Source organism: Cibotium barometz, chromosome 35, assembly GCF_041138505.1.
Source record: "Cibotium barometz isolate CiBa-2024 chromosome 35, ASM4113850v1, whole genome shotgun sequence".
NCBI classification, from domain to species: domain Eukaryota; kingdom Viridiplantae; phylum Streptophyta; class Polypodiopsida; order Cyatheales; family Cibotiaceae; genus Cibotium; species Cibotium barometz.
Genome location: NC_141080.1, coordinates 5,086,439 through 5,113,070, shown reverse-complemented (window position 1 = coordinate 5,113,070; position 26,632 = coordinate 5,086,439). Strand labels below are relative to the sequence as shown.

Here is a 26,632-nt window from a genome sequence, read left to right as displayed (position 1 = left end):
CACCAATTTGAAGACAATGTAAATCGCTTGTGCAATGATGAATACCCTTCTCAATAGGAGGTCTTTTGCCACACCCCGCTCGATTTTTTGGTTTGCTCGAAAAAAGTCGCTCGGAGTATGGTAGACCTCAAATGTGAGAGAGCCAAAAAAATATCCTCATCGGAAACCTCTAGAAGGCACCCTCCTCCAGAATCCTCCACGCGCTAAGCTATAAATTTTTTAATATTCCCAAGGTTTAGTCCCCTCACTCATAAGGTTATCTCCATTCACTAAAATAATTAATGCAAAAAATCACTCATAATGTACACCACCTTCTAGACATATTCAGGCTATTAATTAATTAATTAATTAATTAAATATTAAGGTTCAAACTAAGGTTTGAACCTTAATACATCTGCCCACCAACCTGCACATAGGAGTCGGGCAAGATGGAGACAATTGGAAGGGCGGTGAGAGAGAAGCCACGCACGCGAGAGAGAGAGAGAAGCAACGAGAGCACGGATGCTGCAAAAGAAGAAGCCGCGGGCGCGAGAGAGAGAACTGAAGAGATAAATATGCGCGCGTGAGAGAGAGAGAGAGAGAGAGAGAGAGAGAGAGAGAGAGAGAGAGAGAGAGAGAGAGAGAGAGAACTCTCTGGAAAACTCCCGTAAGATCCCACCAGCCTCCCACTGCCACATGTCAAAAGCAAAAAAAAACCTTTTTAAGGTTTTCAGCTTACACCTATAATAAGGTACCTTAATACATATGTCCACCAACCTGCACTAGGAGTCGGGCAAGACGGAGACAGTTGGAAGGGCGACGAGAGAGAAGTTGCGCACACGAGAGAGAAGCGATGAGAGCACAGACACTACGAAAGAAGAAGTCGTGGGCGCGAGAGAGAGAACTGAAGAGATATATACGAGAGAGAGAGAGAGAGAGAGAGAGAGAGAGAGAGAGAGAGAGAGAGAGAGAGAGAGAGAGAGAGAGCTGGAAAACTCCTGTAAGATCCCACCAGCCTCCCATTGCCACATGTCATAAGAAAAAAAAAACTTTTTAAGGTTTTCAGCTTACACCTATAATAATGTTGAAGTCTCCTCTCAGTCTCTCACTAATTAATTAATAGAAAAAAAGAAATTTGGTCCCATATTATTATGGAAGTCCCATATTATTATGGAAGGCCATGGAAGTTGTACATACATATGTATCATAGTAATATAGTGAATACACAGTGCTTAGTGTTCCTAATCTGAAGGCTTAGGGCTGTATCAAGTACAACAAGGCTTCCGCATGAACTCTGGTATCAAAGCATTCTACCCTCCCGAACAGTTTGTTTTGCTCAGAGGGTAGAGAGGTGTAGGATGGAGCCTGTTGTCAATCTCACAAGATAGATGAGGTATACGCAGACCACGTCCTCTGGTGGTTGTAAAACTTGTAAGAATCAATGATCTAGAACTATAGCTTCTCGAGGCTTTCCTCTGTCCGCAGGCAATGGTGAGATACTCTGCCCAGGAGATGCATACGTTGACGTAATCTGGTTCAACAGAATTTCGTGTTAAGGAGGCACGGAGAAAGAAAGCATTAGCTTGTGCAGAGACAACCGCGAAGAAGAAAGTGTGGAGGGCAAAGAGCGGGACGCAAAAGCCTGCCCGGCTCCTTGGATTTGCAGGTAGCAGCACACTACAAGGGCCTTCAAAGTTTTCGTGCTGCAGTGTTTTCCAGACGACACCACCACCTCTTGGGTGTGTTCCCATGTGTACAATTATGCAGCTTTTCATGCATGTGTATAAGGTTTTGCCGCTTGTAAAGGATATGTATTAATTCCAAAGTCAAGCATTGTTGTATGAGAAGTTGTAGGAGCCAAGGGGGTGGAGGGTTAGACCGGTGCATTAGGGAGAAGATGACTTGGTAACTTGAGTACTCAAGTTTGTCTTTACCCTTCTCATGCGTATATGATGGATAATGGTTATTTTTGTAATTGGGTTAGTGAACACCAAGGTGGAAATACATGTTTGTGGGAGCTATGTATTTGTTTCAAGTTCCTTCACCGGGACGGTGAAGTCTTATCACCGGGGATATCTGTAGGCAGGGTCAAATGGCTAATGCACGGAGTTGGCACTTGGTTGATTATTTGGTCCGTTCACATGTGAAAGCAGGACAAGGGTGTGTGAGTTATCCCATATGCCTTTGAGATTGTAAAAGGGCCATGGTGCCATGAAAATGTATAAAGGGGAGTCTCCTCTCATTTGAATTGGCCAATATCATTTTCCTTTGTTTATTTTTGTACGTGGTCTTCCAAAATGGACTGAAAAAAGGCTGCCTATTGACTGACTATGACGTGCCCCAAGAGTGGGGATCAAATGGTCTAATCACTAACTATTGCTTGTTATTTACAAGCTCTTAGGAAAATCCCTGCAGCCCCTAACTGCTGTCGGCCAGCAGAGGACAAGCACAAACATCATATAATATCATTTAAATTCTATTGACTTTGTCCATTTGGTGCTTATGATCTGGTCGACTTGGGGGGGGGGGGGGGGTGTTGAATTTGGACTTCTTCTTTACCTACGAGAACCTAAATCTAACCTAGATTTGCTACTTAATCGAGGATTAACTAGGAGACTACATTTTCTCCCCAAAATTCAAATTCGAATAAAGTAGCCGTTTTGAAGCTTCTAATTAGAAAACGTTTCTTCTTAAGAGAAAAGGTTTGACTCCTTAAACTGCCAAATAAAAGGGCCCAAGAAGCCTTCCATTGAGGTCCTAGTCCATGTATGTGCACATGACATTCCCTCTTGGTAAACTTGATAACGGATTAGAAACTTGTCATCCTTCCTCCCTAGACTACTAACTTTGTACTTTGATTGCTTGACTTTGAAACTTTGACTGAAAACCCTGTCACTCCTTTGATTCCACTCCAAGTCTAGTTTGAGAATTGTGCATCTATTCCACTGTCGCCATGCCTGCAATCACTTTTCCCTTAACACTGTAGGTGACTAGAATGCCGTTAAGACATATCCATCTTTTTGTATCATAGGCAGTCTTTTCTTCAGTCCATTTCGGAAGGCCAAAGATCATGGAAGTTATTAAGACATATCTATCTTTTTGTATCATAGTAATATATTGAATACATAGTTCATCTCTTTCTTCTCTCTACCGTCTATTCATTAGTATTCCTAATCAGTAGCCTTAGGACTAGATCAAGTATAGCAAGGCTTTTGCATGCAACATTGGTATCAAAGCATTCAAACTCAGCCATCTAAACACTAAGCTATCCCAAGAAAGGTGCACAGATCCATGGAAGATTTCAGCCAGGGTATCATTTATGAGGTGGTTGGCAGCAAACAAAACCAGAGGGAAGCATTCCTTGGGAGTTGTGTGGTCAAAGAAGCATACCATTGCTCTTAGATTAGTTCCAAAGTTGGAGCATGAGGCATGATCAGTCTTAGCAGGAGACCATAGCTGTGTTAAGAGAAAAGGGATTGTAGGCATGGGGACAAAGTGGAACATATGCACAGTTTTCAGACCAGAATTGGAGTGGAATTAGAGGAGTGACAGGTTTCTAGTCAAAGTGTTAAAAGTCAAGCAATCAAAGTACATAGTTAGTAAAACCAGAGAGGAAGGATGATAGGTTTTCAACCCATCATCAAGCTTAACAAGAGGGAATGTCACGTGCACACGTGGACATGGCTAGTCTTCTAGTTAATCCTTGATTAGGCAATAAATCTAGGCTAGATTTAGGTTTTGGTAGGTAAAGAATAAGTCCAAATTTAGTCCACCAGTTGGCCGAGGTTATAAGCACCAAATAGACAAAGTCAACAGCATTTGAATGATATTATATGATTTTTGTGCTCGTCCTCCATTGGTCTATGAGGACAAAAGGACGAACGGACCTGATGTACGAGAGATCATAGCAAAACAACATAGCATGAAATGGGTGAGTGAGTGTATATATGATAGTGAGTGAAAACATGTACAAGAGGCTTTTTGATGTGAGGAGACTCTGAGTAGAAGACCAGTGCAGAAGCATAGATGATGTTGGAGCTGAAGCACGGTCGATGACGAAGGCTTGCGTCGGTGGATGCAGAGGCACTCCGAAGTGGTAGTGGGCAGTGGATGGTGAAGTGATGCAGACTCTAGTGTGACAAGGGTGCTGCGGTACCTAAGGGGTGATGAGGAGCAGAGGGCTGCCGTCCCGAGTGGTGGTGGTGCAAGCATTGGTGACTAGGGTGCTCCAGCCTCCAATACTTGAGAGATGGAGAGGAGCAAAGAGGGCTGCCATCCCGAGTGGTGGAAGTGGTGCAAGCTTTGGTGACAAGGGTGCTGCAATACCTAAGGGATAGAGAGGAGCAGAGAGGGCTGCCGTCTCGAGTGGTGTGAGATGGTGAGCAGAGAGTGTGCTGCCATCCCAAGGTAAACTGTAGAAGAAAAACGATGAAGTACTGTACCAGAGAGCGGGTTGCTGTCCCAAGATATGTACTGATGATAAAACGCTGAGGTGCTGTACTATGTAGCAGAGAGGGCTGTTGTCCCATGAACTGAAGATAAAGACGCTGAGGTGCTGTAAGTGGCAGAGAGGGCTGCTGTCCCATGAGCTGAAGATAAAAACGCTGAGGTGATGTATGTAGTAGAGAGGGCTCTTGTCCCATAAAACGCTGGTGAGCTCTATATAGCAGAGAGGGCAGCTGTCCCATGAGCTGAGATAAAACGCCGGTGTGCTTTGTGTAGCAAAGAGGGTTGCTATCCCATGAACTGATGTAAAACGCTAGTGTGCTGGAGCAGACAGGCGATGATGATGCAGCAGATGTAGTGTAGGCCCCGACAACAACAACCAGCAGCAGGTGTGGTACCAGATATGGTCTATGAAGTGGTACCGAATATAAGAATATGGCACAACGGAAAGAGATAGCAAGACAAAGCACAATAGACAATGCAATAGATACACAATGGAGAGAATTTAAAATTCTGATTATACCAAAGAGGCACAAGTGATGGTGCTGTCCACCCGTGCGGTCTCAAGTAGAGCTTAGATGGTGATCTAGACAGACTCTGGATGGAGGATGTACGAAGTGTAGAATGGGGTGGATACTCACAAGCATTGGATACCTTAGCTCATGGCAACCATGTCCATATATAGTACTGTAGGTGGTGTGGTAGACGCATATACAACAAGGGCGGTCACATTGCATAAACACAGTCACTGCCCGCGTATCAAGAACGCGGCCTACTGACCACCACCCACTAATGATGAACCTGGTATTTGAGGGAATATTCTCATACCGTTGCCTCGGGGGCTCCCGTCTCCTGTGAGGACAAAAGGACGAAAGGACCAGATCTACGAGAGATCAGAGGAAAACCACATAGCATGAAATATGTGAGTGAATATATATATATATAATGGTGAGTGCAAATATGTACAAGAGCCCTGAGGTGTGAGGTGGCTTTAAGTAGAAAGACCAGTGCAGGAGCAGAGATGATGTCGGAGCTGAAGCACGGTCGGTGACGAAGGCTCGCGTCGATATGAGGCAAAGCACTCCGAGTGGTGGTCGGTGTCGAAGGCTCTCGTCGGTGGATGCAGAGGCACTCCGAGGTGGTAGTGGCAGCGGAAGATGAGGTGATGTAGGCTCTGATGACAAGGGTGCTGCTGTACCTGAGGTGGTAGATGAAGAGCAGAGGGGGCTACAGTCTCGAGTGGTGGTGGTGGTGCAAGCCCTAGTGACAAGGGTGCTGCGTACCTGAAGGATGGTGATGAGACGAGAGGGTGCCGTCTTGACTTGTGCAAGCTCTAGTGACACGGCTGTTGCGTATCTGAAGTAGAAAGGAGCAGAGAAGGCTGCCGTCCCGAGTGGTGCAAGCTCTGGTGACATGGGTGTTGCGTACCTGAAGTGGAAAGGAGCAGAGAGGGCTGCCGTCCCAAGTGGTGCAAGCTCTGGTGACATGGGTGCTGCGTAATATGAATGAATGTGAATGTGATGGGGATATGAATAAATGTGAATGTGATGAATATGAATGAATGCGAATGAATATGAATGAATGTGAATGTGATGGATATGAATGAATGTGAATATGATGGATATATGAATGAATGTGATGTGAATCGGGATAGATGTGAATGAATGAGATGTGAGGAAAAATGAATTAGATGTGATGTGAGTGAATGTGATGTGGTTTGAATGGATGAGATGTGAATGAATGTGATGTGATGAAATGTGGATATGGATAGATGCGATGAGATGTGGATATGGATAGATGCGAGTGGATGAGATCTGATGCGGATAAATGAGAAAAGATGTGATGAAATGGAAACTGATGTGATGAGAATGGGAATACATATGAAATAAATGAGAATTGATGTGGAACAATGTGGAAAGACGAGAGTTCATTATAGAAACTGTATTTATGACCTGTTTTTAAATGACTATTTTATGTCAAGAATGCTGGGGAAGCGCTTTGATCGTCTTGTGAATGAGGTTGTGGAGACCTAATCTGATAAATTTACAACAGCTGACGGAGAGTCAATGGAGGACGTCTCACATAGCAAGGTCGGCCGAGGTCTTGACTAGCCTCAGTTCGATTAAAACGGTGAGCTTTCGGTGCGGTGGATGAGGGACCAAGGAAGCGGCCTATGAGTGAAGCGCTAGGTCACCTGCGAAGGATCCTAGAGGGTGCTTACCATACGGTGCTCGGGCTCTGGGTCGCCGAAGATACCCACACGTGCGTCGTGGAAGATATTGGGACAAGGAGTAAGAGTTATTTTTTGAATTTGGGCATGGATCTGGTTGATTGACCTTGCTGGTCCTCAACGGATGAGTCCATGGCTCTTTTATATGGATCCGTTGGTTGATCTTGCTGATCTTCAACGAAGATTCCATTTTGATATGTGAATATATTGTCAGTTACTGTGAGCTAGGAACTATCGAAAAGGCCCCCTGAGTGGACAGGTGGTTAGCGTTCTGGTTGCCAATGATGCCATAGGTACACCGATGAAGAAATGATTGGAATTAAGGATTCAACCCGAGATTTTGAGGGTTATGATCAGTGACTCTATTGATGGGGAGAAACAGTTAGGGTTTCACTTGTGTGGGAGACATACACAGAGAAGAACAAGGGAGAGAGAGAGAGAGTTGTGGGGATAAGTCAACTCATCAAGTGTGAGTGTGTGACTCCCCTATCACACATGTATATTGCACTAGTACACATAGTGCACTTAGTACATTAAAAGTACTAAGTGTACTATGTACTATAACTTATGGGCTTGTACACACTATAAGGGTGGGCATAACGCCTTTACCCCAACAACCTCCCACTTAAAGGCAAAGTGCCCTTAAATGAAGGAAAAGAAAAATCAGCATGTACATGATAATATACAAGGCCATATCAAGGCTGAAACTGGCCTCATCCAATGCCCATCAAGTGTCTGCAATGAGCAAACCGCTCCGGAGGCAAACTCTTTGTCAACAGATCAGCCGGGTTGTCATCCGTATGAATCTTAACAAGCTGAATTTGCTTGTTCTCTATCACCTCTCTGATGAAGTGATACTTCACATCCACATGCTTCGTCTTTGCATGAAAGACAGGGTTCTTTGCCAACTGGATGGCACTCTGACTGTCACAATGCAACAATGGAATATCCCCTGTATATCCCAAATCAACCACTAACCGAGATAGCCATAATGCCTCCTTGCAAGCCTCTGTGGCTGCAATATACTCGGCCTCTGTAGTAGATAAGGCTGTGCACTTCTGCATCCTGGATATCCATGACACAGCACCTCCTGTGAATGTAAACACATAACCGGTAGTAGACTTCCGGTTATCTGGATGACCGGCATAATCCGAATCCGTGTAACCATGCACTAATGCATCCTGTTTGCCAAAGCAAATGCACATATCCTGTGTGCCCTTCAGGTATCTCATGACACCTTTCACTGCTTCCCAATGCTTCTTGCCAGGGTTGGCCATGTATCTAGAAACCACTCCCACTGCAAATGCAATGTCCGGCCTAGTAGCAACCATGGCATACATGAGACTGCCACAAGCTGAAGCATACGGAATCTTGGCCATATCAGCCCTGTCTCTATCCGACTGTGGGCTGTCCATAGCACTGAGTTTCACATATGGAGGCAAAGGAGTACTAGTCTTCTTCCCCCCGTCCATATTGAACCTCTGCAAGACTTTGCCAATGTATTCCTTCTGAGACAAATACAACACATGCTGATTTCTGTCTCGAAGTATCCGCATACCCAAGATGTGATTTGCATCACCCAAATCCTTCATATCAAAGGTTTGATGCAGCCTCTGCTTCAAGACATCCATCTCTTTACGAGATTTCCCGGCAATCAACATATCATCAACATACAAAATGAGAATCAATAGACTGCCATCCAAAGCTTTCTTGGTGTACAAGCAGTGATCTATGTCACTTCTCCTGAATTTTTGAGATTTCATGAATGTATCAAATTTATGATACCATTCCCTTGGTGCCTGTTTGAGCCCATAAAGACTCTTTTTCAGCTTGCATACAAGTTTCTCCTTTCCACTTACTGCATAACCCTCTGGCTGTTGCATATATATCTCCTCATGGAGATCACCGTGAAGAAAAGCAGTCTTCACATCCATCTGAATCAAGTCCAGATCATCATGCGCAACCAAAGCCAACACAGCTCTAAGTGTGGTCATTTTGACCACTGGAGAGAAGATCTCATCAAAGTCCACACCATATTCCTGCTTGAAGCCCTTAGCCACTAACCTGGCTTTGTATCTTGGCTTTGCATCTAGTGCAACTTTGAGCCTGTAAACCCACTTGCATGGCAAAACCTTCTTGCCTGCAGGCAAATGCACCAATTTCCATGTTTCATTTTTGTACAGAGAATCCATCTCTGACTTCATGGCACGCTCCCATAGAGCTTTGTCTGCCCTCTGTAAAGCCTCTTTATAACATGAGGGCTCCCCACCGTCAGTGAGCATCAAGTAGTCAACCCCTGGAACAAACCTGTCAGGGGCTCTGGAGGGTCTAGTGGACCTCCGTACCCAATGACCATCATTTGCAGGTTGCTGTCCAGCCTGCATATCACCCATTGGTGGCTCCTGTTCCATGCCATAAGGCTGAAAAATCATGCCCGGTATCTCCTCCAACTGTGGTATATCCATAGGGATATCTTCTGCCATATCTGGCTGTCCATTTGGACCATTTTCAGCACCATTTAAGGGCTGGCTTTCCTGCTGTAATGGCTGATTTACAGCCCTTTGTTGTTGTCCATGATGTCCATCATCATCAAAGATGACTCTGCCAGGCTCCTGTTGCCTTGCAGGCTCCTTATACATGCATGTTTCATCAAAAATGACATCATTGCTGCGTATGATCTTTCTATTCATGGGATCCCAAAGTCTATACCCCATTTCACCTCTGTCACCATATCCTAGGAACATGCATTTGTGAGACTTAGGATCAAGTTTGGTGCGCATTTCCCTGCGTATGTGCACGTACGCAACGCAACCAAACACTCTCAAGTGCTTGTATGACGGAGGCTTCCCTGTCCATACTTCCTCTGGCACTTTCCCACCAAGTCTCGTGTTAGGTGACCTATTTATAAGGTGAACGGCTGTCATAACAGCTTCAGCCCAAAAACCATGAGGTAATGCAGCATGTGACAACATAGAACGGACCTTCTCCTGTATGGTCCTGTTCATCCTCTCTGCTGTCCCGTTTTGTGGAGGATCATAAGGAGTAGAGAGCTCCCTCTTGATGCCTTTAGCATCACAAAAGTCCTGAAACTGTTTGGACATGTACTCTCCACCATTGTCGGAACGCAAAGCTTTCAGTGTTTTGCCAGTTTGATTCTCAACAAGAGCAACAAACTTCTCAAACACTGAGAATGTATCACTCTTCAAACGAAGAGGATAAACCCACACCTTGCGTGTGGCATCATCAATAAAAGACACAAAGTATTTTGCCCCTCCCAAAGAAAGCTGAGGCATCTCACATACATCTGTATGCACTAGCTCTAACTGAGCATCTTTCTGTCCAAGAGCTTTCTTGTGGGGGCACTGCAGTTGCCTGCCATATATACAATGCTCACAAAACTGAAAACTTGAAAACTTTAGAGAAGGCAAGTAACCCAAACGAGACAATTGCTCCATTCCCTTGACACTCATGTGTCCCAACCGGCTATGCCACATAGAGAGTTCCGGCAGCTCGGTTGCATTTACATTAGCATGGTGACAAACACCTGCATGCATAAAGTAAAGAGTGTCCACCTTAGAGCCTCTGGCAACAACCAGTGAGCCCTTACTAATCTTCCACTTTCCACTACCAAATGTGGTAACATAATCAGCATCATCAAGCTGTCCAGTAGAAAGCAGATTCTTCTTGATCTCAGGCACATGCCTGACATCATGGAGCATAAGCTGTGAGCCATCTGAAAATACAAGCCTCACATCACCTCTGCCAAGAATCTTGCATGCATGGTTATCACCCAAATAAACCACTCCTTCATTGCCAGCAGTATACCTGACAAACAAGTCTCTGCAACCTGTGACATGAAAGGAGGCACCTGAATCAATGATCCATGAGTGCATACCATGACCACCTGTAAGAAGTGAATGGGCATCAAGTGAAGAAGTAAATAGGACCTCATCCTCACTGCCACCTGCATGTGACACATTGATTTCTTCAATCTTGACTCCACTTTTGCCCTTTGGCTTTACATCTTTGGCTTCATCTTTCTCTTTGTCTTTGCCTTTTCCCTTTTCTTTTTGATCATTTTTCCATTTGTAGCATTGCTTTTTAATGTGTCCCTTCTTGCCACAATAATGGCATTCCAAATCCTTTTTGGAGCGAGACTTGCTCCTTCCCCGTTCTTGGCTTTTACCCCTTTGCTGGGATCTCCCACGTGCATTCATTGCATTGGACTTTCCAACAGAGTTGTTTTTCCTGTTCATCTCTTCTTGAAGAAGAGCACCCTCAACATCTGCATATGACAGCATAGCATGCGAATTGCTAGTGGCTGTCCTGAATGTGTCCCAACTTTCTGGCAAAGTGCATAACAAAAAGGTGGCTTTGAACTCATCGTCCATTGCCAACTTTTGATTTATAACTTGGCTGACTATACCATTAAACTCATTTAGATGGGCTGTCATAGACGCCCCTTCCTTCATCTGAAGACCTATGAGTTTCTTCAACCAATACACTTTGCTTGAGGCACTTTGTTGGGCATACAAGTCCTGCAATCTCTCCCACACAAGTGAAACCCTAACTGTTTCTCCCCATCATCTATGGTTTCATTAAACGATTGTTTTAAAGACAGCTAATTCTGTGAAAAAGGCAATTTCATATTGGGTATGTAAGTGGTGTGACTAATTTTAAGTTTGCATGAATACCCGGCTAGTGGGCCTGGGAACTCTTTTTCTTGGTACCCGAGGCAAAACCTAGCCAAATTCTTAATTGGATCCCATCACTACAGTGGTTGGGCGGTTGGCTAACCCACGGGACTGGATGGGTTAGGCTGGACTGATGGATTCCTAAATTGAGACTCAATTCTGTTATGGTACGATAGATGAAGTAAATCCTGGACAAAAATTATTCTATGGAAAAGAATCAACGGCTGTGCCTCTCAATGAGGAAAAAAGCGTTGGTCTCTATGATCCAAGTGAAATCTTTTCCATGATCTGACTATGGGACTTACGGGTTTGGTCAGATCAGTTCAGTTAGTTAAGGCTTTTGACTACGTTAGAGAAAAATAGGTGGATGTCGATAGTGAAGATGAGCAGAGAGTGGGTTGCCGTCTCGATGGTATGAAGAGAGTGGGCTGCTGTCCCGATGGTGAGAGCTCAGGCAAAAACGTTGATATGCTCTATGTATAGCAGAGGGGTTTGTTGTCCCATGGGCTGTGGTAAAACACAGATGATATGCTGATATAAGCACTGATGTGAGCCCTGATGAAAGCGCTGATGTAAGGCTGAAGATAAACGCTGATGTCAGTCCAGATGTAAGCGTGATGTAAGGCTGAAGCTAAACTCTGATGTCAGCCTAGATGTAAGCGTTGATGAAAGGCTGAAAACGCTGATGTAAGCCTGAAGTGAAATGGTGATGTCAACCTGATGTAGGCGGCCTGTACCAGCAGATGTAAAACGCAGATGATAGCAGAGAGGGCTGCTGTCCCACGGTGGCTTGTAGCAGAGAGTGGGCTGCTGTCCCCGGGTAGTGGCCATATGGTACCGGATATGACAATGAAGTGGTACACCAATGATAGAAAGATAGGCAAGGCTATATATACTGAGGGGGGGGAGCTAGTTGGTCCGTCTAAAAGGTGTAGGCCAGCACAGCCAAGACAAAAAAACCCCAAATAAATCATAAGATACCTAGAAAAATACCCTTTTTAGGGTTGGGAAAAATACTATTTTCTCACACCCCGAACTCCCACCAGAGGGCTGCTAGCCCCCTTGGGACCCCCTAGCCAGGGCGCTGCCTCGGGCCTCAGCTAACACTCGTACCCTTGACCATCTCCTCGGGCCTCAGCTAACGCTCGTACCCTTGACCATCTCCTAACCATCATCAATGGTCACAATAATGACCCCATCGGCGTCTAAGCCGGGGTTCCCACTAAAGACATATGCACCATGGCTACTCTTCATAATGTGGGCCCAACAAATGTGCATTATACATCAAAGTGAGATACATGCTGAGAGGCAGGCATTGAGTGTATACTAACACCAAATACTGAATGATGAGGCAATCTGTATATAGTATGTGGGCTGTTGGTTGGCCCAGTGCAAGGGGCAGTTGGCTAGCAGCAAGACACAAAAAACAAGAATAATATTTAATAAATCCAGTAAAATTTCCTTTTTAGGGCTGCCATTTTCACACAGTCGACAACAATCTGATGACGGTAGGGATGTTCCTAAGAGCCTATAAATAGCCTATCAATAGTTAGCCATAATAAGACCAACTGATCCCCACTCTTGGGGCAGGTCATAGTCAGTCAATTGGTAAATTTATTTTAGTCCAGTTTGGAAGGCCAAAGGCCATGGAAGTTGTACATATACATATCCATCTTTTTGTATCATTGTAATATACTAAATACACAATTCATCTCTCTCTCTCCTCTTTGTTGTCTATTCATGTTACATACCTAGCAATAACCCTTGGGGTTAGGGACTAATCCAACAGGGCTAGGGACTAATCCAGTAAGATTAGGGGTGGTATGGGATTAGGGAAAGCAGCTGGATTCACGTGGCTAAGGTTCAGATTGAGTAAATTCAAGGTTATTGGCTATTTATGACTGGACTCTTATTTATAGCAGCAATAAGCACTATAGAAGTGTGTCTTGGGTTATTATTGATTTATTGTGGTTTGGACCTAGACCAAGAGGCTTACTCCTGCCATGGACATGGGGGATCACGGGTAGTCTTGCCAAGGGCCCTTGTGGATAGGCGCCGCTGGTATGGGATGTCAGGGTTGCCATGGACTCGTGGGAGTGGAACCTTAGCCCTTGGCTCGGGGGAGGTTTGCAAACACGAACCTACGGTTGGGGTGGTGAGCTTGCTTGCACTCCTTTTATTTGGTTTCTCGAATCTTGTTTATGCTCGTGTATTAGGTGATCCTTGGGAGGAGTCCCTCACAGTTGGTATTAGAGCTAACCTAATCGTGGACGTGGGAAAAAGCAAGGTTTGTGTGTTATTTGTGTTTTTCAAGGCTGTCTAAAGCAGGTATCTCTCAATCACCATATCTGTGTTTTGAATTTGCAAGAAGTAGGTGCTTTCTTAGGGTTTTCCTAGGAGGATAAGGATTTTGTGGATTCTGAGAGAAGGGGAGATTTGTATGCATGCGTGCGGGTGGAAATTGTTTTGGGAGGTTCTCTCTAAATTGTTAGAGCTAGAGATTGGCTGTGTTTTTTCATGGTAAATGTGGTGGACTAGCATGGGTTGCAGGGCTTCCAACTAGACATGCACATATAAGCGATGAAGCAATGCAAAGTGGAAAATGGTAAAGTGGAAACGCAAGGGGGAGAGAGAGAGAGAGAGAGAGAGAGAGAGAGAGCGAGAGAGATGGAGAAAATGCAGGTGCAATATCAACCAAACAACAAGAACATGATGATACAAGTCCCGAGCAGGAGGGGGAAGATCACGTCGTATGTGAGGAACTACAGCAAGCCAAAAACGCAGAGGCACAAAGCATGCAAGAGGCAAATACAGTGTTTGTGAGGGGGGCAGGCCAGGATACATATGCCCAAAAAAGGGGCTGCCGATCACAAACACGATTGGGCAAATAATAGCCCACGACTCCATAATCTAACAATAGTAGTAGGGGATGGTGATGTCTAACACCCGCTCTCAGCACGGATGTTGAGTGAACTCCAAGAAGCTAGAGATGCCGTCCTCGATCAAAGACGAAAGACTGCAGTAACAAGTACCAGTAAAGCTCCTGAAGCAATCTCCTCAGCAACTTAGCTACAAAAGCAACAGAACAAGCTGCCAAGTACACCGCCCCTTTGGAAGAAAACAACCATGCAGGTTGCTTCGTGTTGCTCCAGATAATGGTTCCACTCCCAAGTGTTGTGATATGCAGCGGAAGTCTTTGTATTGGATAATCCTGTCACACAAATGCTCACACCGTCTTCTGTATCCTGAGTTTCGTGAGTTTAGCAATCCATTTCACTACTTAAACTTTAAAGAGATGAGAGAGAGAGATATTGAGAACTGTACACCAGATTGGGTCCCGAATTACCCACTGAAGGGCCCCCTATCCCGATAACGAGATAGTATTTGCTTTATTTCTTTAGAGAGAATGACTGTGGACTGTAGATAAGCCAAACGCAAGATCTCGGAGGATCGGAGAGTGGCTGATCTGTACACTGCTGTAGAAACACCTCGATGACCTGATCTCGAGCCTATGCACTCTTCCCAAGGGCATGAAGAAGGGCTGCACACCTGAGGCTGAGAGAAGAAGAAGGTGGACTGTTCTACACTATGTTAGAATGCTGAAAACACTTATGAATGCTGTGTTACCTTCACCAGATGACTGCTGCATGTATGGATGATGCACAGAAGGCTGGATGCTAATGCAAACTGCAGATTCAGGGCTGGAAACTGCTGCAAACTGTTGATTCAGGGCTGGAAACTGCTGTGGACAGAAATGCAGACCTGTAGGGATGCTGATGGACTGAAACGCAGAGGTTCTGGGACTGCTGGACAGAAACGCAGAGGTACTCTGTTGCTGGACTGAAACGCATGAATGTACTGCTGCTGGACAGAAAACCAGGCTGGCTGCAGGCTGATTGCTGGCGTTGAACTGAGGCTTGACAGTATGCTGAATTAGAAACTATAGTGGACTGAATCAAGGCTGATTTGAGGCTGATAGTAGCAGGCGCCTAGGGCTGACTGAAGCAAGGGGTTCTCAAGGGCTGGAGAAGCAAGCTTATGAGCTCCAAGGGCTGGATTAGTCTAGGGCTGAAGGCAAGGATACTCCTAGGGCTGAGGAGAAGGCAATGCCAATCTGAAAGCCACTTCATTGATCTTCTCGATCACTCGAAAAGGCGCATAGTACCTGGTTGCAAGCTTAGGATATGCACCCTCTTTGCAAGTCTTGCTTTGTCAAATTTCAGCAATACCCAATCATTCTCTTTAACATCTAATTGCCTTCTATGCTTGTTGGCAGCCTTTTTATGCTTGTCTTGTGACCTTGCAATGGCTGTCCGCACCTGAGCAAAAGCAATATCCAAGTCTCTTACATACTCATCAGCTGCAAACATCTCATCCTTTGTGCGAAGGATGGGTGGCAAAACCACCTTACCATAAACAATCTTAAACGGGGCCTTTCTCGTAGATGCATGCACCGTGTTGTTGTATGCAAATTCCACAAGCAGTAAATACTTCTCCCAAGAAGACTTCTGATCCGCCACATAACATTTCAAGAGATCCAACACGGCTGAATTTGTAGCCTCACTTTGCCCATCCGTTTGAGGGTGATAAGCTGATGAGAAGTCCAATTTGGTGTCCATATTATCAAATAAGGTCCGCCAAAAGAGACTTGTAGTCTTGGGATCTCTATCCCCCACAATGGACTTCGGCATTCCATGATGTTTGAACACTTGTGCAAGATATATTTTAACCATATGCTCAGCTTTGATGGTCTTTTTGACCGGCAAGAAATGAGCTTGCTTGCTAAACCTGTCCACAATTGTCCAAATTGCATCATTACCCTGTTGGGTCCGTGGCAAGTCCATAATGAAATCCATTGTAATACTTTCCCATGGCTGCGTGGGAATAGGCAATGGCTGAAGCAAACCTGGTGCCTTTTGCCTATCAAATTTCACCTTTTGATAGGTGATACATGCACATACATGTGCCTCTATGTCCTTCCGCATACCTGGCCAAAAGAAATACCGCTCAATCATGTGCGTAGTAGGCATTATGCCTCTATGACCAGCATATGGAGGAACATGGCACTCATCCAAAACCTTTTGCCTCATGTCAGAGATCACGCATAGGCAATTATCTTTCATGAGATAACCCTCTTTGATCACATATGAGGCATGTGCAGTCCCCATGAGAGGCAACCGAGATAGCTGCTACATACGGCTTTCGTGACAATGCATCTGCCACTACATTCTTCTTTCCCGGGGTGTGCAAGATCTGAAAATGAAACATAGAGAGGAAATTGGCCATCCTTATATGCTTCTTTGACAACTTAGTTTGGGTAAGAAAATACCTCAAACACTGGTGATCTGTCTTCACAGTGAAATCAGCCCCAAGAAGGTAATGTTTCCATGTAGTAAGTGCATGAATTACAGCCAAGAGCTCTTTCTCATAAATGCCAAGAGATAGCTCTCCATCATGCAATCTACGGATCTCATAAGCCACGGCATGTCCCTCTTGAAGGACAACTCCTATGCAATTTCCAGATGCATCACATTCCACACTAAGGGGCTTTTGCAAATCTGGAATGATCAACACTGGACCATGAGTAGTTGCATCTTTCAATTTGAGGAATGCATCCCTCTCTACATTAGTCCATTTGAACACGGCCTTCTTCTTTGTCAAATCATGCAAAGGAGAAGCAAAGTGCCGGATAAACCTGCGGTAGTAAGAGCATAATCCAAGAAAACTACAGATCTCATGCACCGAACTCAATTCGGGCCGATTCGGAATTGCATCAATGTTTGCAGGATCCATCCGCACTCCATCTTTGGACACAATATGCCCAAGATAATGTATCTCTGACAAGAAGAACTCACTCTTCTTTGCATTTATGAAGAGTTTATGCTTACGAGTTCTTCAAAAACAATGGCCAAATGAGCTCTATGCTCTTCTTCGGTGTTCGAGAAGACTAGGATGTCATCAAAGAAGACACCTGTAAATTTCCTGTACCCACGGAATATGCAATCCATCATTCTATTGAATGTAGTCGAGGCATTTGTAAGACCAAAAGGCATAACAAGATACTTATAAAGCCCAAATGCTGTCCTGAAATCAGTTTTGTGTACATCCTCAGGCACTATACGCACTTGATGATATCCACTCTTGAGATTAATTCAGCTAAAGTATGCCGATCCATCCAACTTGTCAAGGATGTCGTCTATGCGTGGAATTGGAAACCGATTCTTGATGGTAAGCTTATTCCAAGCTCTATAATCCACACACATACGAAAGGATCCATCCTTCTTTTGAACCAAGAGGACGGGTGAACAATATGGGGAAGAGCTTGGCTGAACCAAACCCTTCTCAAGAAGCTCATTCACCTGCGTCATGATCTCCTCTTTTTGGGATGCACTTACACGATAGGCTAGCCTATTAGGTGGTGAACTACCCGGCACAAGATTAATGCGATGATCTTCCGGTCGTACGGGTGGCAACTCATTGGTAACTCATCAGCAAAACAATCATTGTGTTCTTGCAAGAATTTCAGCCTATCATTACTAAGAGTGTTTATATATACAATTATTTTCCTCAAGATGATCTCGTACAAAAATCAAGTACGTAAAAACACTCTTTTTCATTGCTTTCTTAATTTGTACATGAGATACAAGGGGAATGGTATCACCCTCTTCACCAGCATCAATTACATGCTCTCGGCCTTTATGCATGAAGGTGATCCTGTTGGTCTTGTAAGCCTTGCATGGATCAATACGTGTATGCCAAGGCTTTGCAAGCAATACATCACAGCCATTCAAAGGCGCCACAAGAAAACCCTCATGATCCACATAGCCTTGGATGTGTATGCGCAACTTGCCAAAAACAGGCATGACCAGCACTTCTCTACCAACAAAGGCAGCCCCTGCTTTAATTTGAGGATCCATGTCCTCCACTTCAATACCCAAAGCAGCTGCCATCTGTGTGGATATGAAATTTTCAGATGCACAATCATCAAACATGAACAAAGCGGGCTGATCCTTGAGCTGTCTCCAAGCTTTACATACAACCCTGTCTTTGCTATCATGTGAAGTGTTGCCCTGCACATCCGGAACCATATGCACATTAGGCTTTGATGCATTTGCATTATCACGCTTCTTCTTGTTTGGGCATGCCTTTGGAATATGCTCGGTGCTACAACAAGTAAAGCATTTCTGCTCACTCATGTATTGCTTTTTCTGCTCCGGAGTGAGACCATAGTCTCTCAGTTTGAAGAGACGCTTCTTAGTAGTGTTATTTTCAGCCTTTGGACCATTTTTATCTTGGTTTTGGTCCTTTTTAGGTGGTTGTCCATCATTTTGCAGGTTTTGGACAGCCCTCTCTTTGCCTTGAAATGAGGGTTTAGCCTTATTGGATCGACTTAATTTGAGTTCCAATTGCTTGGTGGCAGTGGCGGTGGCGGCTGCGATTAGTTGGTGTAAGGTATTGCCAGGATACATTTGTAGTCCCGCTTTGTACACGGGTTGCAATCCCGATTGAAACCTTCTCTTCCTTTCCGCCTCGGTGACATGCATAAATGGAGACACCTCCAAAAGCACTTTCCAAAACTTTTGTACATATGCATTTACCAATTCTCCCTCATTTTGCTTCACCCAATCCCACTTCATTGTTATCTCATTCAATGTATTGGGAGGCAAGAATTGAGCATAGAACCTCTCCTTGAACTCTTCCCACGATCTAACAGGATTCGAGCTTCTCCGTGAGCCACCAATGGGCAGCAGTGCCTTTCATGAACATGCTTACATGCCGGATCATGGATTTCTGAGTGAAATCCTCATCATTAAAGCAATATCAAACTGGGCAATAAAAGCAAGTGCCTTTGATGCATCATATTCCCCATGATATGTGTCGAACTTCACAGATTTGTCTCCGGCTTTAAAGTCACGAGACTTTGATGCATGTGCCTGCATCTCAACATGTTTTTCCCCATGTTTGTCCATTGGGACAGCCCCTGTGTGACTGGCATCATTTTAGGACCAAAAGGTGATGCATAAGGCATAGATACATGTGCCCTGTAAGCATGAGGCATGGCTGGCTCCTCAACATGCATTGATATATTTTCAGCCATAGCTTCTCCCTCACGAGCACACTCGAAGGCATGAGTGGCATGAGAGATACGCAGAATACTTGCACCAACAGAAAATTGCAGCCCATGATGCATGTGTTGTGCATGCACATTTTCAGCCGGCAATGGCATTTGACATACATTTTGACCACTGCCATAAACATTGTATCCTTCACGGGCTACATGAGATATTCCTGCATGGCGTGAAGTCATTGATTGTTCCTCTCCCATAGCATGGAGATTCATCCTCTTAGACATAAGTTCTTGTTCGGGCACCAGTGGGGAGTCCAAGACATGTGGAATGGTTGCCTTTTCTACATAGGCATCCTCGGTACGAGCCAAGTATGCACGTGCTGCATCCCTCGGTTGCATGTGCAACTCTTGAGCAATCATTGCCATTGCATGATCCATATAAGATTCAGCTTTCTTGGCCTTCAAACGGTCATGTACCAGTGGATCCTCGCGGCAGTAGAGGTTCAATTCTTCTTGTTGTGCATGGGGAAGAGCATGCATAATACGAGTAAGTTCAGCCCTCAAGACTATGGACTCTTCTTCCTGTATCTTCTTTTTGCCATGGGATGGCTGTCCCACATATTCATGCTCCCTATTGTGCACCACATGAGTTTGCTCATCCTGTAAAGCATTGAAAGCATGCATTTCATTGTCCCTGCCTCTTGTGTTAGCATCTCCAACATTCATTGTATGGCTGTCCATAATGTTCTAAGTGTAGAGATAGCTAGTGTTCACGGTGATCGTCTCTCACGATAGAAGTGAAAGAGAACCGTATGTTCTGATACCAATGTAACTTGGTTGAACACAATGCTAATCAATACACTTAAATACACTAAGATTTTATGGACACTTGCTCAAATACAAGAAAGAAGTAAATTGCTGAATTGACAAGAGACACACAATGAGCCGGAACGGTCGACCCCTCCCTCAAATAAAGTATATTGATCTTGGGAGAATCAAGTACATAGTGTCATGGGCATTTCTGACAAGATTTTCATACCAATGCATATGAATACAGTATTGCAAACAAGTGGTTGTCGTTGTAGACTTGCAATCCACACTACCCTCTCAAGTGCCCATGTTCCCTACCATCTGCTCTCTATTGTTCCACCAACACATGGTAGCAACAATTTGCAAGAGAGCACGTAGGACAAGAGAACACTACACAGGGTATGTGATCTTGTAATCCGGTTCCTCCCTCCTCCTACTTGCTTCCATATTGAAGCGTAAAAGCTTACCAATAGCAAGTAGAGTCGATGACAGCGGAAGTCTCCACGATGGAAGTCCTTGGAGTGTTGAGATCTTCGATTTGTCGCCTTTCTTCGCGACAAAAGTCCTCAAGAGGATGAAGGGAACCTTGGGAAAGCTTCCCCTATGGTTCAGCTTGAGAAAGGAGGGCTGAAATTAGGGTTTTCAGCAAAAAGACCAAAAATTACAGCAATAAAGAGAGCTGTTTTGCTGAATTTCAGTCATTGGGAGTGTGTAGGAGAGTGATTAGCATCCGGAATCACTCTTGGAAGCTTGAAAATCACCTAAACAAGCTTGGAAATGGAGTTGGGAAGGAGAATGTGCAGAAAATGCAGCCCAACAGCCCTCATGAAGGAGGCGCCAATCTCTAGAGAGAGGAAGAGGAGTGAGGTGGTGAGTTGTCCAGTGTAGGTGGCAAGCAGGTGCTTTGTGGAGCAAGCTAGAGTGGACACATGGCTGGTTACTCCCTTTGTACAAAGGGGATAAGGTCTGGGCGGTGGACATTGGGTTATGTCCACCTCAGGACATCAGTGAGTGTGAACACCGGGTTGGTCATAATTTATAAGTGAGTTTTGGTCGCCCAAAACTTAATGAAGTGTGTACACACTCACTTATAAATTAGTGCTAACTCCTAAGGCCATGTTTATGACCAATACTTACCACGTGTCACATGCCACATAACTGTGTCAGCAGCAGACAGTTTCACACTCACGGTTCGCGGGCGGGCGTCCCCTTACCCGGAACTACACATTGGTCAAGCAAGCATGAAATCAGCATGCAATTTCAATTGCAAGCAAGCACATAAAGATGCTATGCAATGCAGCATTGATATGGACAATCCCCATTCATGAGACTATACCAAAATAGACGTACTCCAGGCAAGTACACGAGGTACGAGACCCAATGGAACACTAATCCACCAAGCATTTCCGGGCATGTACACGGAGGCACAAGTCCCAAACGAAAGCCAAGTCCACAGTATCACATGAGTGGCATCAATCCCCGGCATATACAATTGCCATGGACACCAGTCCAATGTACATACATGATAAGAAAACACGGGTGGACCAATGGTGACATCGACAGTTGGGGGGCCGGGGGCGTTGGGTATGCTGGAGTGCAGAGGCCTTGTCCAAGGTAACTCCTCTCGGGCGAGGTGGGTGTGGAGCAGCTCGAGGGGGTCCACAAGATCCACTGTATTTGTGTCCTTCACCTCCTGGGTCTGGAAGAAACTGGTGATGGCTAGCTAGTGAGGAAGGGGGCGGGGTGGTTGGGGCCGAAGCTCTCCCATGAAAGTGTCCCTGTGTCTGCAGAGCTAAAATAGGAAGAGGCCTAGGCAACGTTGGTCCGGGAAGTCAATGATCCTGGAGAGTGGACCAAATCCCTCACGAAACAGACAGTGAAACCTCTCACGGATCTCATAGTATATTGGGCAACGACATATGTAAATGCTCCTCCGTCTCAACCTCTGTGTGGCATAATCGGCAGATCCTCTCCTCTTTGCGTCTTCGTATGAGCTTCTGGGCTTTGAAGACATGCTTAGCTCTACTTGTCTCCACTCTGAGACGGTGGGATGAAACCCGTATTTGGCCAATCGCAATCCGCATGGCATGGGACATGTGAACACTCAGGTAGCCTGGCTCCTGGATGAATCCATCCTCAGTGAGAGTGAGAAAGTGATCTCTGTAGAAGTGCATCTTCGTTGGGAGCTTTGGAGGTGTGATGCATGTGCAATGGGTGTAGAGGCTGAGAAGATCTAACTAGAAAACCCGGTTGGTATTCTCGTGAGAGAGCCAGAGAAAAGGGGAGTCCAAACTGTACTGAAGGGGTGGAAGGCGGTGAAACTGGCCTTCGATTATAATCAAAGGACAGTGATCAATTTGTCGCGCAAACACACATGCTTAAGTTGTAAATTCAGTAAAGAAAGCAAACACAAAGGAGCTAGAGTGCTTTTGCAGACTGTACACGAACACCGATTGGCCCCAAAACGCAATGGCGCTCCTTGTGGTATTGCTTTAATTGATTAGAAGAAAGCCCTGCTTTTTGCCAAAAGCTTATTGATGCTCATGCTTTTGCTTTTGCCTTTTACTCTTTGCTTTTCCCTTTTTCACTTTATACAATAAAATATTACTCAAATAAACTAGCTTTTCAAAGTTCTTTTATGCTTTGCTTTCTGGCTTTAAGGTCTTGCCTTTTGGCGTTAGAGCTGCTTGTTGAAAAAACAGCTTTTAGCTTTTTGGTCTGGCTTAGTCTCCTCTTCCCAGTGGTGCTCCTGGCTCACGGTCAACCCAGTTTGAATTTTTTCTTCTCTCTGCTTTGTGTCCAAGACTGGTGCTTTTTCTTGAGCAAACCGTATGGTCCGTGTCTCCATGCCTTCTTCCATCTGTTCAGTGTCCGGGCAAAGGTTCCATCATGTGAAAAGAGCTAGGAGGGCCAAATAGTTACATTCCCTCCCTCTTACATTGTAGTTGTCCTCATGTCACCATTTGGTCTCTTCACCAATCCTGACCAGTGTTTCACACACTAGGCGGAACCAAGGTGTGCAGGGATTTTCCACTGAAGAATTTTATTGGCATGGTTTGGCTTGAAAGATGGCCATACAGCATGAACAGGATGCGATTTTATTCAATAAAGTGACTTATAACGTTTGTAAGTCGGTGTGTTCCCAAATCATTAAAGACGGGTTGAACATATTATTATTTTGGGCATGGACAGGTGGACAAAAGGAGGCGCCTAGATGAAACTTGGGCATCAAGCCAGGAAAAGTTGATATTTTTGGGCTAAAACTTGGAGTACAAGCCAAGAAAAGCATAAAGTAGTTATTTTGGGCCAACCCGGTCATTTTTGGCAAAAAGGGAAAAAGCACTTCAAATATAGCTAGTCAACTTCATTAAAAAGAGCTGGGGGCTTCTCTTTTTGCCGTGTGCATCCCTCTTGCAGTTTCTCTCTCTCCTCTACTAGCCGACTGCAGATTTTTCTCTCCTCTCTTGCGCTGGCCGTACAACTCCTCCTGGTGATGATCTCTTGTGCTCTCCGTACAACCAGTGTTGCATAGAAACGCGTTTTGTACATGTTTGAAACGTACGAAACGTTTCGTCCTACACGAAACGCATTTTTTATTCATCATGAATATTCTAATACCCTACAGCCCGACACATCAAATTGTTTCGTACCTTTTCTGTGCGCGTTTCCCAGTGGCGGCCGCCAGTGTTTTTTCGCCATTTTGTGTGCCAGCTTGCCATCGAATCAACACTCGTGTCAGCCCGCCTGCAGATGAGGATGAGCATGAGGATGCAGATGAGGATGAGCATGCAGATAGCAGCTAGCAGCTGCCAGCATCATTTTATTTGGACATGTTATTTATTTTGATCTTGGATTTTGAGTCATGACTCATCACCCACGTGGTGATCCTTTTGATTTCTGTTTAGTCATCACCCACGTGATTTGTGATATCATCATATCTTACATGTATTTTGTTTTTATTGAAATGAATTCAATGTAGTCTCTTATGAGTTATGTCAACAGTTTTTTCTTTTGTATATTTCAAGTTAAAAATATACATACTTTTTCTATTTTGTATGAAACCTTTTTCTACCCGTTTCTTACCTTTTATGAAACGTTTCAAAACGTATGAAACCCGTTTCATACGTGCCGTTTCAGAAACGCCTGGTGGCAACACTGCGTACAACAGGCAGTTCTCTCTCTCTTCTGGCCTTGTCATGGGCAGATTTGAGCCTGTTTATGGAGTAGATTTTGGGGCTAATTTGAGAGCTCTTTTGGGGCTGATTTATAGCTATGTTTTGGGGCTAATTTGGCATGGAACTCGGGGCTGTTTTGGGCTCCATACCGGGCTGTTTTATGGACAGGTTATGGGCTGATTATGAGCTGGTTATGGGACTTTTTTGAAATAGTCTTTGGATGGCTTTTTGAGTGCATATCGTCAGAGGACATGGCCATCACGTTGCTGTCACATTTGCCCTCTTCGTACTCAGCATTTTACTCCTCTTTGATTACCAGTGGCAGGCTCAGCACCATCACGTGGGAGGAGCTTGTGCCCATGGTCCTGGACCAGGAGGAACGATTCACGAACCCTCCTCAGGGTGGAGGTTCGGAGGCCTTTACTGGCCAACGGTCGAAAGGCCGTAACTCGGGCAAGGGGAAGGCTTCATCGGAGAAGTCATCTCCTGTCCAGTTTTATACACCAGGGCCTTTGTTGTGGGTGTGCCCGCCCTTATGAGGTGTTTTCCCATTTTTCCCTATTTTTTTCCATTTTTCTGAGGCTTGGGAGGGCTGCCAGAGGGTGCCAAGAGCAGTACAGTGCTGGCCGACTGGGTGTTTATCAGTCGTGGGCACTCTTGCTGCTGGCCGACTGGTTTTCATCAGTCGTGGGCACCAGTTTGCTGGCCGACTGCATTTATGCAGTCGTGGGTCTTTTTTATCAGTCGTGGGCATTCTTTTTGCTGGCCGACTGCCCTCTATGGGAGGTATATATAGGACCCGAGCCCCCATACCTTATTTGTATCATATTCGGGATCTTCTTGTGTATATCAGAGCAGAGTTACACGCCTACATCTCTCTCTTTTTGTGCTGTTTTTCTGCCTGCGTTTTTGCTTTTGCTCTTGTGTTCCCAGTTTTGGTCATCATCTCCGCTGCATATTCTGACAGATCCCTCTATTTGTGACAGTGGTATCAGAGCAAAGGCTTTCTCAGAAGCAAGAGGCTTTCTTCCAACAATGAGAAAGAGAAAAGATCAGAAGTGGAGACTACACTGACTAACAGTTTTGCTATTGAGCTTATGGAAGCTGTTGTGAACATGAGCAGTAGACAGCTTGGTCTAAGGATTTATGGATTCATAGATTTTATCCTTGGAGTATGGAGTTGGTTTTATGTGCTTGTGTTCACCACAATTTCGAGATGGACTATTGTGAATTATAAATCAAGCTTAGGAGCAAGCTATATGGAGCTATACCTTATGTGAACCTGGCAAAGATAAATGCTAAGTATACTTTGAGTTTTACAAAGTTGCTGCTTTTTGCAATTTAGTTTTGGACACTTAACCCTTGTATGTCTATACAAGGAGAATTGTGTGTTGTTTGTTTGCCTTGAATTGTTTCAGGTAAACATTATGGTTGAAAAGCTTGGTTTATATGGTTTTTCTTACAGATATGTCGAAGGACGGCTCCTTTTGCTTGGATGGAGTATGTTTTTTTGGCTCCCTTTATTTGGGATACTGAACTCATGGATATTTCATGGATCGAGGATTTTTCTATAGATTTCTTTTATTGGCCGAAATGCTTGTAAAACTATCTATCGTGGACATGTTTATGGAGAACCAAGATATTTATACGTGTGGCTTATTCTCATGTTATCTTGTATACTTGAGCCCACCTCTCCTTCCAGGTCTGTGAGCAGGATACCACCACGGAGTGCACGTGGTAGAGTGAACTTGAGCCCACCTCTCCTCTAAGGTGTGTGGTTGGAGTACCAACACGGAGTGCATGTGGTAGAGTGAACTTGAGCCCATCTCGCCTCCAAAGTGTATGTTTTGAGTACCGACATGGAGTGCATGTGGTAGAGTGGACATGATGCCTTGTTGACTGGGGACTTATGTCTGTGCCGAGAGTCATGTGATCTAACATCTCATTGGCAGGGGACTGTGTCTGCGCCAACTGTGGATGGATTCATTCATGGAAGCGTGGTAACCTTGGTGAGTGAATTTTGTGAACTCATGGAAGGGTAGTTGCCCTGGTGAGTGAAGCCTCGTGGAAGGGTAAACCCTGGCGAGCATGTTCATTCATGGAAGGGTGGTAACCTTGGTGAGTGTCGCATGAATTCATAACTGCCCTGGTGAGTGAAGCCTCGTGGAAGGGGAAACCCTGGCAAGCGTGTATGGTTTCATGGAAGGGTTGTTGCTCTGGTGAACCATAT

At 44.8% G+C, this 26,632-nt stretch overlaps 1 protein-coding gene across 5 annotated transcripts in view; it reads left to right on the top strand.

The window, feature by feature from the left end:
• The first annotated feature begins 1,224 nt into the window (after positions 1-1,224).
• LOC147618088 (uncharacterized) overlaps positions 1,225-26,632 on the top strand; it is a 55,183-nt gene continuing 29,775 nt past the window's right edge. The window contains exons 1-2 of one of the 5 annotated variants that reach the window (XM_086775334.1): positions 1,225-1,372; positions 1,465-1,718. The gene's annotated coding sequence lies outside the window, so the exon portion shown is untranslated. Of the gene's footprint in view, positions 1,719-25,388; positions 25,903-26,632 lie in introns of all 5 variants that reach the window. The other 4 variants (XM_086775335.1, XM_086775336.1, XM_086775337.1 and 1 more) reach the window with 4 other exon arrangements.